Source organism: Rissa tridactyla, chromosome 8 (genome assembly GCF_028500815.1).
Source record: "Rissa tridactyla isolate bRisTri1 chromosome 8, bRisTri1.patW.cur.20221130, whole genome shotgun sequence".
Lineage (NCBI taxonomy): Eukaryota > Metazoa > Chordata > Aves > Charadriiformes > Laridae > Rissa > Rissa tridactyla.
The window spans coordinates 43,292,894-43,306,113 of record NC_071473.1 but is presented as its reverse complement, the minus strand read 5'-3'; the positions used below and the strand labels follow the sequence as shown (position 1 = coordinate 43,306,113).

The following is a 13,220-nucleotide window of genomic DNA, read 5'->3' as shown; positions in this document are numbered from 1 at the left end:
AATGAGATCATAATCTGACTTGCAACATACTTGTTATATCACCAATGAGTATGGTCTTTATTATCTGCTTCTATAATCCTCTTTGTACAGTCTGGTTCTTCAGCACCGCATGATTTCTGCTCACAGTGGCACCAAAGTGTCTCCTCTTAAAACACTATTCCCAGTTCAAAACTGTCGCAGTGTATTTAAAAACTATACAAGGAAAAGAAAACAAGCTGCACTGTACAGCTCTCCTGCACTATATAATTGACTTAGTCATTTCCATAAACCCCAGTGAGAAGTTACCAGTTTGTCAATCTATTCTCTTCCACGCACCAGATTCTGGGAAAATGCACTGAAATAGCTGATTTACTAATTCTGCCCTAGGTGCTACTTCAGTAGCAGATGCCACCTAGCCCAAGAGAATAGTCTCATTTAAAGGAGCAAAATGCAACTACAAAGCTAGTCTAAATTTAGTACAGATCAACCACCAAGGAAGGAACATTTATGAGGACGTGGGAAAGGTCTGTCTTACCAGTACAGATGTGACCCACATATCTCATCTACACCAACATGAGGTGCTATTAGGTGTAAAACGGAACATTGAAATATGGATATACGCAGGGCCTACTATATCTTAGTGTGATTGCTGGAAACTCCATTAAGGTCATAAATATAGGGAGAGCTGACAAGGAGTTCAACAGAGGCATAGATATTCTCCCAGTAGCAGAAAATGCTCTTAACAACTACCTGTGGGATTATGAAAATAGGCTACTTAAGTATCTGCTGCTATTAGTGATATTGTACTGCCTGCCAGATCTACGAGAGTTTTCACTTTGAACTCATGCTTGGAGTGCTTTTTCTTTTATCAAGGGAGTATAAACACTAATCTTGGGGGAGGACAAACAAAGCAATCCACCCAGCATGGAGAACGGACACACTCATTAGCCCACCAGGAGCATTAGCAACTTGTGGTATCAGCACGTTATGGGAGAGACAGTCATTAAATCGCTGCAGTTGTCACTTGTGAGCATGAGTGGTGTGGACAGGGGTGTCCAAACACAAAGACATCACCGACCCGAGGACCTCGCCAACCACACAAAGCAGAGCAGAGAAGATTAAGCGCCATGGGAAGCAATGAAGGAATCCTGCAAACACCACTGCTGAAGGCGTTCAAAGAGAGAATTCTGCCCAGCCATCGCATGTGATTCTTTTCCCTGAAACTACACATTTTTCTTCTGTTTGCACACTAATTTGGCACATTTTCTTCCTTCACCTATGAAGGAGCTGGTATATTCGAGTGTTTACAGAGTTTACCATTTTTCTCATTCTTTCACCCCTGCCATGTCACTGGCATAAATCTCACTCTTCATTCTAAAAACACTTTATACAACCTTGTTGGGTTCACATGAAGACTTTCAGGGCCACCAGGAAGACCAAGGAGCACTAGATGCGTCCCACAAACCCGGAATTACAGACTGCATCTTAGGTTTCTAGAAAACAAAGGTTTGAGTGATTCACGCATAACTATTTCTAAAATTAAATAATTGCAGAGAAACAGCGCCGTTTTCGTGAAACTGAGAACTCCATACTAACAAAAATTAGAGGTAATTATAATGTATCTATAAAGGGCGCAGCATTCTGAGCGTTAAATCACCTTTAATTATGTTTTCTGGATTTGCAACACTGACACTGGAATTCCTAACACTACACTGATATACCACGTTAAAACCAATAGGCCAACAACTCTACTCTGAATCACCTTGAAGGCTTGCAAAACAGAGCGGTGTTTGAACACATTTGTCTTTTTCCTTACACTCTTTCAGCTATTCAGGGAGAACACAATGTATACTTCTGGAGTCATAATTGGTCACCAAAGCAACAGCCTGGATGCCAAAAAGCAGGATTTCAACTCAACTGCGCAGGGCGGCGGGGAGAGAAAGGTGACCACAATGCCTCCATTGTGGCCTCGATCCCGCAACTCAGCCCCACGGCGAACTACAAGTCGTTCATGCGCTGAATCCAAAATGAATAACTGGGAAAGCAACTGAAAGTGAGACTTTGTTTTCTTTTAACTTCTGTTCCTCCTACTAATGGCCTTTCAAAGGGCCTGAGCATTAATCTTAGGCAGTAACAAAAGAGAGATGAGGAAGACCCCTAGCTAGATTTTTGTCTCTCCAAGTAGGTCAGAAAAAAATATAATTAAAAAAAAATAAAAAAATTTCCTCTTTAATCAATTCTCTTGAAGCTGTCAATTTTATATTTAGCACCAACCCTTAGAAAGGGAGGTTTGCACCACAGTTGATGCACAGTGCTGACAGCAGATCTTGAGTTCCTTCCTCACAAGGAAAAAAAAACAGATATCTACATACCAGAGGCCTTTTCTCATGTCGTCAGCTAACTGTGGCTGTATGGATGGGTACGGTTGTATGGATAACCCCTCCTCATAATTTTATGGCTTAACCTCTTACAAAGAGCTTAGGTTTCTTTCCAGTTGATACTCTGCTATAAGAGGACTGAGAGAGAGTATTTGTTTTCAGGTCTTTTTCCCCCATTTAGTGATGTCCTTTTCCTCCCGTACTCCAAGGCAGCTGTTTATCAGGTTTCACAATTCAGCTAAAAGAGGTTAAATTTGGAAATTTCCCTTCCTTGCCACCTCTGTTTAAAAAGTGTTACATTACTCTCTTCGCAGTTTGCAGTTCAAACACTGCAGCTGCTAAATAAAGACGTATTTATGCACATACACACATTATTAGAAATATTTACGTTAATTCAATTGTGACAAAGAAATCCTGTCCCAACTAGACAGCGGGTTGCCATGGTTCAGCTGCTGCAGAGCCAGCACAGTGCTGGAGAGCCCAGGGCTGGGGCTGGGGATGTTCCACTAACAATTTTCCTGCGTGCCCACCCTGCCTAAGCACCGGCACACCTGGACCACCCCAGTGCCCGAGCAGTGGTGAGTACCGTTGTCCATCAAACTCACCCACCCAACTCTTAATGCTCCTGCTAAGGAGTAAAGAGGGATGAAGGGAGACAGCGCTGATGTGCAAGCGAGGGCAAAACCCCTCTCCATGCAGAGCTCAGGAGCAAGCTGGGCACGCAGAAGGATGAGACGGGCAGGATGGGGAGCACCAGGAGCACCGGGAACCTGCTGACCCCAGCACCCTGCTGGCACTTTCCACAGCTGCCCTGGGTGTAGTGAAAGCACTTTGTCTCCTCCGGCTCCCAGACTAACAGCACAGCTTTGTGAATGGCACTTAGCACAACAGATTTTCACTTTCAAAACCTCCCAGCTGCTCCTTTTGAACCTGCCACTGTCATGCGTCACATATTTCCTCCATTTCCTGCCCATAAATGGGCTTCAAACCCTGGAGGAGCAAAAGGCTTCTTCATTTCGAACTAATAGATTAAGAAAGATGGTCTGTCGCAAAGTGACCAGCGTTAACCCTGATGGCCCCAGAAATATTAAGGAACAATACAAAGAATTAAGAGCCAGTCTTGAAGGATTTCAGAAGTGAGTTGCCTGCAATTCTTTCTCTCTGAGGCTTCTACAGCTGGACACATGTTGAAGGCACATGGCCTTACCAGCAGAGCGAGGCAAAAAGCAAAGCCCGTTTAATAGCTCCCTAACAAGTCTGCAAAAGCCTTGGCATACACTATAGACAAAAGGCAGGCCAGGCCAGGATTTCTTAGTTTTTTCTTTGCAATCACGTAAAAAGGATGAGAGTTTTACCTACATAGATAAGATAACAAGCCATTACCTCACTCATATGAGTAACGCTTAATAAAAGATTTGATTTGACCTCATTATGGCTGCATCGGAGAAAGGCATCACAACATCATTAAACAACAAAACAGTTAATACCAGCACTTGCTGAAATGCTTCAACCATATCTGCCATCCCTAAATACCTCACAGTCTGCAAATGGGATGGTTTTATTGTTTTTAAATACACAGAGGCATGTATTCCTTAATTATACTTTAAACCAAGAACAAAGGTCGCGTATACGCTCTTAGCAAGAGGCAACCATCCAGTCACTGTATGTTCTGTAAACAACTCCCATCACTTCAACAATTACCAGTAGACCTTTAGACTTATGCATCTCTTGGCCCCTTTCATATTGGAAAAACATCATTAAAACAGATTAAAACTGCTATTCCAGTCAGACCGCTTACCTAATGCTTGAAGAAAATGTGTACCTGCAATTCCATCCTTCAAAACAAATGATAAAAATTGACTGTTACTTCAGACTCTTCATCTTGGAAGAAAATATACTCTCTAATCAGAGACTACTAAAATCTACTCTGTCTTCTATTAAAATTATGTATTCGCATAATCACAAAACTGTTTCAAAGAAACATTTTTAGCACGGATAAACACAGCAGTCGAATGTATGTTCAGATATGCTGAATTAGATGAAATAACTTTAATAAGAAAAAATGTACATGAAGTACAGTTTTGCAATTAACATCTGCTTTATCTCTTTTTTTTTTTTTGGTAAGATGACATTTAAGCTATATGCATGTATCAGAGCCCTTTATCTCACAGTGCCATTTTCCCCTGGAGCGTTCATGTCTCACTTCAGTAAAATATCAGCACACGAGGGCCTGAAACCAGCTTTACCTGCAGCAGAGACAACTCCCAGACTATCAATTTGGAAAAGCATTGGAAAAGCAGCAAGAACAATATTGACAGATGGGCTCTCCCACACTTCCCCTGCAAAAGCCTCTCCTCTGGCACCGCCTTCCCCACAAATTAGTCTTTGGGGAGTTGATGGATAATGATCCATTTCAGTCTTTCAGATCTCAAAAAAGCGGACATGGGATATTTCATGTTTGGGGGGCATTCCCCCCCCCCCCCCCCAGTAAATTAAACTGTGACTTACGCTTTCAGGAAAAGATAAACTTAGCTATCAGTGCAATTCACTTCTTTCTCTAGAACTTCAATAACTCTGGGGGGGTTTACTCAAGGTCTTTGATGTCCAAAGCTGTTTCCCAGAACTCTGAAGCTCCAACCCATGGGCAACACTCATCCACAACTAGCGCTTGGTGTGTTGGCTGCTGAAGCATTGGCAAGTCTAGGGACGGCAGCATCACCAAGCCTACACTTTTTGTTTTAAATTACTTTCATCTCATTTGCACTCCCTCTTTCCATCAGGAGTAACAGATGATACCTTTGGGTCTTCTTGCAAAGAATAGGCACTGCTTTAGTGATACAAAATCAAGGACAAAAGTGAAATAATAAAATACCAACTCAGTTCAACAAAACGTTGGCCGTCCTTCCACTTCCCAGGAGGAAGGCAGGGATGTACTCGGGGAACAGAGTCATCCACTCCCACCTTATCTATGGACTGTGCTTTTAACCTTGAGCCTGCATTGAGATTGAGGGCTCGTATGAGGCAGCGATGGGCGCTCCCCACCTCAGGACACCAGTGTCCCCAGCAGCAGAAGGTGCATCAGGTCTGTTGTCATTACCAGGTGTGTTTAATTACCACTATTACCAGCAGCCAGGGAAGGGCTGCAAGGCACCTACTCTTCAAAGGAAAAAGGCAGCACAGGGCAGCACAGATCATTTCAGAAACTGTAAATACTTCACCATCTGCAGAGTCGTTGGAATTAAACAACAATTTCGAAAATGCTCATTTATTCTTGCCTGACCACACCACGCACACAGGCACCTTTGCTGACCCTATCGCCATGGTATCCGCAGCATCTCCATACCTGTGGTCTGATCGACGGGCCGCAGAGAGTAAATACAAAGAAATTTAGGCAGAGAAGCACACTCATGGGTGGAGCCCGCAGTACATCCATGCATAAAAACAAACAATACTTCAACCAACTGTTATTTTTATCTGTCTGTAAACAGTAACACACAGAGAAAGTAAATCTCCTACCCTGCTCTTGCTGTAAGACTGCGAGAAGAGAATTATTTAGTATTGCAATGGAAAATAAATTCCTTAAGAGCTCAGAAAATCTGAGCCCCACACAGAAGGTGGGCTGAAGCAGAGCGGAGTCTAAGATACCCAGCCGTGCAAAGGGCTCCCGCAGCTACGATGATTTCCCATCAATTAGGCCACTGTATAATGGACACAGCTGCCAACGGCTGCTCTGATGCCAGGAAGCAGCAGAGGGTTTGGAATTGGCACCGGATCTCTAGGCAGTGGTACGGACTGCATTGAAAACATATATGGCTTTCCAAAAAAAAAAAAAAAAATTATGGCTTTCTGAAAAAGTGTGAAGTATGGTACCAGGACCAACAAAATCAGCAGGAAAAAAGTTAGGCCAATTCAGCATTTTGGAAAAATTCCACTTGAGTTTCTGTCCTGGCAGTGGCTCTTGTTCAGCCCCTGTGGCGAGCAGGCAACTCTGCCAGGAGCCACTCCACCGGCCAGGAGGCAAGGGAAGACCCTGCCTTCTCCCATGCTTGGAGACAGCAGGAGGCAGGGGAAAAAGGTGCCACGGCAGCTCCAGGGACATCCAGAGAGGTGAGAGATCCTGGACCATCCAGGGAAGTCACACTCCTGCCACCAAAAATTAGTACATGTGTTGGAAAACTGAGATTCAGAGACACTCTCTTGTTTCTGAACAGGTATCACAGGTTTCTCTCTTCACTGGACTCATGACTTGCTCTGATCTGATTCAGCTTTTCAAAGGATAATGAAAACTCCTGACTTCCAAATGAAAAAGCTTAACAGATCTTCTGTGCTTCAAAGTAGGTGGTTAAGCTACAAAGAGTTATTCATTCTCCACAGTCTCTGGCCATTGCCGTTCCTGTAACAGTGTGATACCCATCTAACACATACACACACCTATGTGTGTTAATTTAATCCACAGGTCCCTCTGCCCCCGGATAAAGGACCGACTTTAACCCTATGCTGATGCCGTAGTGACAAGAAAAGCTCCAGAGGAGCAATGGAAAGAACTTGTTTCTCCACCTGAAAGCACCCATAATTAGGAAGTGATGGATGTCGCTAGTAAAAGTGAGTGATGTTTTTCAGGAGCTCTCTCATCTGTAACTGCACTGTTTTCAGATAAAATAACCCTTTCTGTCAGGCAGTGTCAGGAATGTCTACAGCCAATCAGTCACTCTGCTACCCAGCAAAAAATATGACGTTCTTGTCATAACATCTGTAACATGCGTTTTATCAGCCCTTCTTCTTTGTGTACCTCATCAGTTAGGGTCTCCAACTCCAGCAACACCAATAATCCATGCTGCTGAGATGAACAGATAAATCGAAACTTCCAAAAAACCTCATCCCCATTGCATGTGAAAGAGAACTTCATTCAAACCAAATACCTTTTACAACAGCATAAAATGGTATTTGCCATCTGGAGTTAATGACTATCAAATAAAACCCAGGAGAAAGCCCCGCTCACCACTCCCGTGTGCTGGCCGGCAAAGCAGAACCACCACAAGAAACAGCTTGGAGGAAAGTCAACAAGATAAGCGGGATCATTTCAGACTTGGACACCATAAAATTTCACACTGTAGCAACTTCATTTACAAGACTTTAACAAACATTAAACAAGGAGAACAAATATCTAACACAATTAACCAAGATTACACATATGGTCTAAAGTCTCCGTGCCACTGTGCAAGTGCCAGGAGAGACTGTCCCAACAGGCAGGATGGGGCAGCTCCGTAATTACGTGTCCCTACAGATTGTCACAGCTATCATAGGAAATAACCCCTCGACCGCCGCACCTCTGAACAAGGTAGCCTTGTCAGCTTAATGGCACTGGTCAAAATCAAACCAAAACAAAAAAACCTCATCAGCATGATTAAGGATATGGGGACAGATGAGCAAGACAGACCATTAGTCTTTGGGAATGCTTTATGTGGTTACCTGTCGAGCAGCCTGGCTATGTTAAGTGATTAAAACAGACCTCGACAGAAACGTTAGTGTCGATTTCTCAATATTCTAACCCAGAAAAACAGTTGCATTGAATTGTTGTTAAGGATCACGCAACAGACAACCACTCGGAAAGGCAACACACTCCCCTTCCAGAAGTTACCTTACAAAATTTGATGGAGCTTAAGAGAGAGTTAACGTTTCATTACTTAAGAGCCATTCTTGATCTTTAAACACAGCCAATGTATATTAATATTTAACCACGGCATGTTAAGAGATTGCGTATCACTATTACAACCTTATAGCTATTACTTTTGCAAAACACTAAGAAGAAATAGATGCTGAAGTCACTGATCACATGTTTTCTACTTACTGTGACGGGAAATAATCAGCATCTCTGATTAGGAACATTGTTTATTACAAGGCAACAATCTCCCTTGAGCACCCAAGCCAATGCATGTGCTTGATGCAAAGGTTTCTTAAAGGCTATGAAGTTAAAACACCTGTATCCTAGAAAACACGCTGGTGCTTCTAACAAAAGAAAATGCTGAAGCATTGAAGAAATTTAAACAGTTGATTACAGTGTTTCCTCTTGAATCCTGATTGAGAAAACAAACATTTTTATGTTATTAAGAGACACTACTCAAAGGGAAGCAATCTCAGTAATACCTGGCCCTTCTGAACTGTTGATTAGCATTTCCTGGAGGAGCACCGCCACTGACCTGAGACCTACCGTTCACAAATTTCATCCTCTAAAGACAAGGATGACAGAAGTAGTTTATTGAACCTCAGAGTAAAGCAGGTGGGAAGCAACTCCTGCAGATCCCTGGTCCAAACCCTGCTCAAAGCAGCGCTAACTTTGAAGCCAGACCATGTTACCCAGAGCCTTGCCCAGCTGATTTTCAAGTACCTCCAAAGGTGAAAGTGCCACAACCTCTTTAGACCCTTGTTCCAGTGCTCTTCCACTCTCGAGTTGAACTATTGGAACTTCCCTTGCTGCATCCTCTGAACTTTGCTTCTTTTGCCTTCCGTGTGCTCCCCCAGAAGAGCTGGACACCGCTGTCACCCCAGCCGCCCGTTGCGGGTGGGTGACTGCGGTCAGACCCTTCCTCCCCCTGCTTGCACATCTCCTGCTCTAGTCCCCAGCCAGCCAGGCAGTCCTCTGCCTGATCCACTCCAGTTTTTGGCACCTTTCCTGACTTGTTGATGTCTTTTTCGTACTTGTGATCACCGGTGGGATCCAAGTTACAAGGCTTGCCATAAACTGGGAGGACCTTTTGTCCATCCCTTGGTTGAGACAGCAACCGCTCACTCAGTCTCCTCATCCACAGGCTGATCAGACCCAGCTCCAACACCCTCCACATCTCATCTGTCCTCCAGACCCCAGCTACATCCAGGGATGCCCTTGGCCAACCATGCTCCCTAATGTACCATCCTTGAAGCCGGTCACAGCTCCACATCTAGGGCCTGAGCGGCACTGACCACGACAGAACCGTTACCTTTAATTACAGTCCTCTTAATACATTCCAGATGGAAGTTGTCCTCTCTGCAACTGTTAGCTTGTGCAAAGGCGGTGATCCAGCACACATCCCAAAGAGCTCTTCTGTGGCTGTGCAGCCTAGCCACGTCCTCAGCGTTTTGTATTTCCTCATTTCAGCTCATTAAGTTATATGCTGCAGATTTCCAAACGTTTTTCAATCTACAGTAGCCATTTAATTCTGAACTATGCTTCACACCGCTTGAGCCCCGCTCTGTTCAGGCTTACTTGCAGATTTAGTAAGTATTCCCTTGTCCACATCAGTAAAGAGAAAAGCAAATAAAGCTCAGCCCAAGACAAACAGGGGTGTATTCACACAATTCCTCATGCCACCTCCCCCCTTCTTCCCCTGATTTTCACAGCAAGTTATAGGTAACTACTCTTCAAACACGGTCTTTAAACAGTTATTTGTTTACTGTACAATTAAATACATACATTTCCCTGTTCCCCAGAAATGCCACAAGGGGTTATGTCAAAAGCTACTGAAGTCAAGGTAACATCACAGGTACTGCTCCCCCAGTCTTTTATCATCTTGTTATCCTCCAGATTCCCAGAAACTGATTAAAAATTTTGTTCCAATTCTCTAAGCATCGCAGTTAGACTAACTAGCCAGTAATTCCCTGGATCTCCCCTTTTCAAAGGCAGGTACTGCATTTGCCCTTTTCAGTCCTCCAGGACCTCTCTTGCTCTTCACAATTTCTAAAAGATAATTGTAAATGGTTCAAAGGTTGCTTGGCTAGTTGCTGATGTACCCTAGGGCAAATTTCATCAGGCTCTGACTATTTGAATACACCTATCTTATCTACTTTTTCTGATCTATCCTTTTCCTGCTCTGCACTATACTCCTATCACATTGTTTAAATTAATTTTAATTAATGTGAAGACACACTCAAGCAATACGATAACTACATGAAACACATTCAATATTTTATCTTTCAGCTACAATGTTAGCAAAAAAAACCCCAGACTGTTCATGTACCATTACTCTAGCTTTTAGGAGATGCAGAAGAACATTTAAATAAAATAAAAAAAAAACCCAAGCCAGATTAAAGACTGTATAAGGCTTAGACCAACCTTCAGCTGAGATGTCTGAAGCGAGGACATTAAGAAATGTCAACAAACTCCTTGTCTGCAAAGAAAATTTAACTGCTTTTTAGAAGGGGCTCTTTCAGTGACTAAACCAGACTGTTTTGGTTTGGTACATTAAAAAAGCCAACACTTCCCCAGCAGATAAAATATTTGATAATCAAATGCGTGATTTCCTGTACCATTGCCTCAGTTATCCGGCACTGATCATCGCCAAGGGTAGGGTACCGAATTACACTGACCACTGGTTCAAACCAGCACAGCGAGTCCCGCTCCTCTGTGAACACAGACAGATATCTTGAAGCACATTACGATTTTAATGCACCCACCTGTTCTAGCTATAATTTACCTTTCATCAACTGGAAATTACCATCCTCATAGCTGAGACATGGCAACTTATTACAGGGGCATAGCTAGTCTGCTTCTATGCAAAGCAAAACAGACAGCCTTAGATCATCCTCTGTGATTTCTATTTTGTTTTTCGGCAAAACGAACCAGACACAGTTGCGTGTTGTTACCACTTCCCAGCTAAAGCACAGCAACTTCTTAAACTACTCCATTTCCATCCTCAAAGACACATCAGTCTCTGTTCTGTGATCCCCTAGGCAGAAGGATGCAACGTTAATGGAGGTTCTGGCTGTCATTCTCAAAAGCAGTTAGTGATTTCAACGTCTCAATTTCTAGTGTACCCAACCTGAAATAATTTAAAAGGTCCGATTTTCAGGAAATGATGAGCACTCAAAAACTGCTGGGAGGTGGTTCTCCCCCTCCCCCACAGTGTTTAAATCCAAAATCCATTTTACCTGATGTTTCTACCTAGAAAATCCTTCTGCAAGACTAAAACCCTAGTACTAGTCAAAAAGAAGGGAAAAAAAATCATTTTCTTTTGCTAGCTGTGATGAAAATGCACCAAATTCATACATTCTTCCACTTACATGGAATACAGCCGTCTGCTGTTGAATATGGATCTGCGAATATCTTCTTCCAGAGTGATACTCTGAAAACCTCCTCTAACAGAATACTATAATCAGCTGTCAGTGAAGCCTGCTTTACTGGACATAATAACAAAGCTTGATTTCCAACACTGCCAGGCCAAAAAAACCCACCCAGTATTTCCAGCCCACATATACTTGTATTTGTTCTTGACAGAAACGCAACCATCAGTAACCCCTGTCTGCCTGCCTCCTCTGAAAAACAAATCATAATTAGAAGAATCCTTGGAAATTATCCTTGAGCTAATAATGATGAATAGAAAGAAGGTATGAAGAGAGAGAAAAACCAGACCGGTGAAATATTGCGTATAGTCTTCTCTGCTGCTGCTCCTTATTTTGCTAGTGGAAAAATTCAGACTCTATTTTAGTCAGGGGAGTTCGGTATCATACAACTGTTCAATCACAGCTTGGCAAACCTCATTATTTCAGGAATCAGAATTTCAGGATTTCAGAAACACAGAGTTTTGCCTGAGAACGGGACGGGATGGGTATCTGCTCTGCCCTCGGGAACGGCACCGCCGGGGCTTGTGCCCGGCACAGCCCTGCTGTTCCCGCAGAAGGCAGCCCCAGGAGCCGGCACAGCCGGCGCGGGCATCAGGAACCTCTGCACACTAACAACCCTGTGGTTTTTAATCCACCATCCCGCCAGGCTCTACTTCAAACCAGGAGCCTAACCAATACTGGCTGGTTTCAGCCAAGCCTATGGTGATAGCAGATAGAACGAAACCAAGTTAATTAGAGTTAAAAGTATCCTCAAAGGCAATCTCAGTACCAAAACTCCTTATGCACATTAACTTATGTAGCATGTATTTTTAATGAGCGCAGCACTAGTCTTGGGTTTAGAAAACACACAGAGACGGCGTGGCAGCTGCTGAAACCCATTGCGCCAGCAAGTGCTGACTCCGTGGGATGACAGAGTTACGCTGCCAGTTATGGTGATTCTACCTTTATTGCATAACCCTCAGAGAGCCAAATTAATTAAATAGGTAAAGTGACAAAACAAAAGCCACCTACCAATATGTTGATTGTATAATAGAAAAGGAAATGAAAAAGACCAGAGGGCGAAAGCTCATGTTCAATTTCACAAATATGGTTAAACCTTGTAACATCTCCAGCTTCTGCTGATACTGTTTTTCATAAATACACTTTTGAAAATGTATATCCCTGTAGACAGCTAAAGCACACACCGTCAAAGCAGAGACGAATTTCACTAGTCTGAATTTGGAGCTTTAAACCCCACCCTTCCCTCTCCACACACATTCCCCAACGCGCACCGTGTGGAACCAGGTAAATGGCCAGCCGTCTTGCCCTTTGGGCACCAATATATTAAAGCACTCTGCTCATTCCTAAGATAAAAAGACCCATAAAGACTCTTAAGTCCAAAAAAACATATATAGCCATACATAAAGAATGCTGAGCTATGCCAACCAATGCAGCCAATGCCCTTTTGAGGCTGTCATTTAAATGCAGCCAGAAAATATCATTCACCGTATTACAGTGAAAAGTAACGGATAACTCGTCATTTTGCATTAAGTATTAATATGTTCCAGCCAACGTGGCATCAACACACAAACAAATCACATTGAATCACATGAGCTTTGCGACAACGCTTTGTAGAAATACATGACCTTTACTACAGAAAACACCCCTTAAATTAGAACATGGTATCACAACACATTTTCCAAAATGAAAATAAATTAAAAAATAAAGATATTTAAAGAATTTAGAAGGGGACATGTGACCTGATGACAACTGCTTTATACTGTAAAGTCA

At 43.0% G+C, this 13,220-nt stretch overlaps 1 protein-coding gene across 5 annotated transcripts in view; it reads right to left on the bottom strand.

The window, feature by feature from the left end:
• The window catches only part of PTPRF (protein tyrosine phosphatase receptor type F), a 390,558-nt gene that overhangs the window by 279,339 nt on the left and 97,999 nt on the right, over positions 1-13,220 (bottom strand). For 2 of the 5 annotated variants that reach the window (XM_054210594.1, XM_054210598.1), the window contains exon 1: positions 9,332-9,706. The exons of 2 other annotated variants lie outside the window; for them this stretch is intronic. The gene's annotated coding sequence lies outside the window, so the exon portion shown is untranslated. Of the gene's footprint in view, positions 1-9,331; positions 9,707-9,804; positions 10,123-13,220 lie in introns of those variants that run through there. One more of the 5 variants, XM_054210597.1, reaches the window with a different exon arrangement.